Source organism: Crocuta crocuta, unplaced genomic scaffold, assembly GCF_008692635.1.
Source record: "Crocuta crocuta isolate KB4526 unplaced genomic scaffold, BGI_CrCroc_1.0 scaffold53, whole genome shotgun sequence".
Classification (NCBI taxonomy): Eukaryota; Metazoa; Chordata; class Mammalia; order Carnivora; family Hyaenidae; genus Crocuta; species Crocuta crocuta.
In genome coordinates, this window is record NW_027529432.1 from 1,469,216 (window position 1) to 1,473,000 (window position 3,785).

The window sequence follows — 3,785 nt, forward strand, 5'->3', positions numbered from 1 at the left end:
GCCGATGTCTCTGTGTGCACTGTATGGTCAGAGCCCCAGCTCAGTCCCTTTGTGTGTTAATCGAGGGAAGCTCATGGGGCTTTTGTGAAGATTCAAATTAACTTCTCCTTAATCCCACAAATCTTAATTGAACCCCAATAATGGAGCCAGGCCCTTAGTGTATTAAATGGCCTTCCTATGTGTCTACCACAAAATAAGAAAATAAGCAGTATAATTTTCAGCACAAGACCACGGGGCCTCCCAGCCTTTCTGGAGACCAGTCCCCTGGATGAGGGGGTCTTCTGCCCCAAGCAGGGCTGAACTCCAGTTCTGCAACTGATCTGTGGGTGCCCTTTTGGTTCACTGTCTTGGCCTAGGGAGACCTTAGGCGCGGGGAGAACAAGAACCTGTCCGCAACATACCTGTCCTTCCCAAAGTACTTGGCTTTGGAGAAAGTCTGGAAGGGTCTGTTGACTTCTTAAAGTAATGATCATGGGACACTTATACTGTGTGCTAGTCTCATTATGCTCTTGGCCGTCCTAAGAAATGAGTACTAACGCTGGCTCCATTCTACAGATGAGAAGACAGAGGCTTAGAGAGTTGAGACTTGCCCAGGGTCACCCAGTGTGGAGCTCTCACGCCGGAAGTCCCTAGAGGGTTGCTGGAATCCAGAGTCCAGTGACTTAGCCACTGAGCCACACCTCTTCCCTCATGGGATCACCCTTCAGCTCTCGTAGCTCATGTGTTTACCTCCCTCCGGGTGAGCATAAACCCATCCGCTACTGCCAGTGGCCGCAGAAGGGTCACAAAACAGAGTATGAAACTGTAAGCCAAAGTCATGCACAGCCGCCTCTAGCGTGTTGAGTTTGTCTGACCTGAGTACTGTGTGCCCCCCACCCCCACCCCCTCTCCTGCCAACCCCAGCCCCACGTCCAGACCACAAAGACCTAGCGCCACTCCCAGGAGCAAAACCCCAGAGCCACGTAATAGAGCACAAGACCGCAGGGAGCAAATGCGGACGAACACGTTCATGGAACGCAGCAAGGCTGCGGGGCCTCCATGGAACCCAGCTCTGGATACACGTATGGCTAAAAAAGCCGAGAAGGAACGAGAATGCTGGATCCAGAAAGGCCTAGGCTAAGAGGAGGGATCACAGCTCCTGGCTGTTCTGAGCTTCACCAAAGTCCAGGCCTGGAGGTCAGGTGGGAACCCCAAAAAACCCTTTGAGGAGTAAGGAAGAAGTGGGGAACAGGAAGCTAAATCGAAATCAAGATTGGGGGGAAGCCCCTGGGTGGCTCAGTTAAGCATCCGACCGGCTTAGGTCATGATCTCGTGGTTCATGAGTTCAAGCCCTGCGTTGGGCTCTGTGCTGACAGCTCAGAGCCTGCCTGATTCTGTCTCCCTCTCTCTCTGCCCCTCCCCCGCTCACATTCTGAGTCTCCCTCTCTCTCTCAAAAATAAAAAAAAAAAAACATTAAAATAAATAAATAAATAAGAAATTGGGACTGGGGATACAGTTTGGAAGAGTCAGGAATAGAAAGACCCCTGATAAGAACAGGCTCACCTAAGGGGCACTTTCTAGTTCTGTGGGGGGCGGGCCCCACCTCAACCAGATTCCTGCTCTGTGATCTTGAGCCCTTTCCTCACCTGTTGGGGCCTCGCTGTCTTAGGGAAATGGGGGCAGTCCCCATCTCTGAGGACCACCCAATAACAGAGGAGACCAGGGGAGCACCATAATCTGCCCCTTTTGTATCCAGAAGCCTTCCGGCTTCCCAGTGGGGCTGACATCAAGTCCTGCCTATATTACAGATGAAAACACGGAGTCCCCTAGAAATGAGGCACTTGCCAGAGGCCACCTAGCTGGCTGACTACTTGCCTGGCAGCTTACGTGCTCAGGGAACGCAGCTGTTCTCCTTTGCTAGCTTTTAAGAATGCACCACCTCACTTGACAGAACACAAGGTCCAAGACTCCGAAAATGAGTGGCTTGCAGGAGGGCACTGCCCCCTCGCCTGGGAATCAGAAAAAGCAGAAGGGCACCAGCCACGTCAGGGTGGAGGTGTCTCATGTGTATCAATTCATTATACCCCCACACACCCTGTGAGGAAGGTTCCTCACTGTCCCCATTTTACAGAGGAGAAAACCAAGGCACAGAGAGGGTACATAACTTTCCCAATGTCACACAGCTAGTAGGCGGCAGAGCTAGGATCCAGACCCAACCAGTCTGGCTCCAGGGCTTACAGCCCCTAATGTGTGCTTAATGCCCCTGCCCCAGGTTCCCAATAGCGCACCGTGGGCCACCTTGGGGGTCCAGTGTGGGGAGGACACCTCTGGGCCTTCTATGAGTGCCGGCTCTGGCCAGAGCCTGCCCTAGGGGTAGGGTATTTTTACCAAAGCCACGGATTTAGTAACGCCAAGCCAGCCATTGTCAAATGGCAGTCATTTGTGTAAACACCTTTTTTTTTTTTTCTTAAACTGAGCTTTTAAATTTAGTGTCCTTCTCTCTACTGGGGAAAAAAAAAACCCTGAGGAATTTTCTGTGAACTCCCTGGGGGACTGGACATGCTCACTCTGACCTATCCTGCCCTCAAATCAGCTCTCAGCCACGCACTTCCCTGGGCGGGGCGGAGGTGGTCTCTTCCCACTGCAGGGAAGTGAAGTGGGTGGGAGAGGGCGTGACTTCTGCCTGCGTGTGAGCTTGGGTGTGAGCTGGGCCTTGTGCACACACACACACACACACCATGCACCATGCTCCTGGAGAGCCCGCCTGAGGCTGGGGTCGGGGAGCGGGAGAGGCCTCCGGCTGGAGGTGCCCCCAAGCCTCAGCAAAGCTTCAAGTTCTTTACTGTGGGGCTTCAGGGTCAGCGGGTGGGGCTGGCCACATCCACAGTCAGGCTTCCCATCCTCACACACTTCATGAAATTAAAATAGTGGCATTCCCCGGGGCACCTGGGTCGCTCAGTTGGTTAAGGGTCCAACTTGATTTCGGCTTCGATCATGATCTCATGGTTTGTGGGTTCAAGGAGCCTGCCTGGGATTCTCTCTCTCTTTCTGCCCTTCCCCTGCTCACACGCACCCTCACGCGTGCTCTCTCTCTCAAAATAAACACAAACTTAAAAAACAAAAAACAGTGGTTTCCAGGCAACTTGAGGCAGTGAAGCTTCCCCATTAGGCGGCGCTGGGTTTGGATCCTGCCTCTATCACACGCAGGTGCTCACACACTGCTCACCCCCGGGAAAGCACAAGGGCAAGGCATGTGAGGCCTGTCTCCTCTTCCGGCCCCCGCTGGCTTCAGCCCAGACTCCCTGTCAACCCTCAAGCCATTTGGGTCACAAAAGTCCCTTACTGGCCTGCAAAGAACACAGCCCACCTTGCTCAGAGCTGATGAAACCACAAAACACTCTAAAGTAGGTGCTGGCAAACATTTTCTTTGTAAAGGACCAGACAGTAAATATTTGGGGCACTACAGGCCACACAGGCTCTGTTGCAGCTATTCAACGCTGTGGTCACTGCTTGAAAGAAGCCATAAACAATACATCGTTGACTATGTTCGTGTATTCCACTCAAATTTAAAAAACATCAAAACCATTCTTAGCTCATGGGCTGACACACAAAGAAAATAGGGACCTAGCCGGTGGCTGTGGTTTGCTAACCCCTGCTCTAAACTCAACTGTGTCTGTCCTCTGCCTAAAACCTTCAGTGGCTCCCCACTGCCCAGTAGGTATAGTCCAAACTCCTTGGTGTGGCTTTCCAGGCCCTTATATTCTCGTTCTAACTTATACTTCACTTGTCTACCATCGGGGTGGAG

General features: G+C 52.4%; 1 protein-coding gene across 1 annotated transcript in view; it reads right to left on the bottom strand.

Moving 5' to 3' along the window:
* Positions 1-3,785, bottom strand: part of BAD (BCL2 associated agonist of cell death) — a 9,377-nt gene that overhangs the window by 1,281 nt on the left and 4,311 nt on the right. The gene's annotated exons all lie outside the window — the stretch shown is intronic.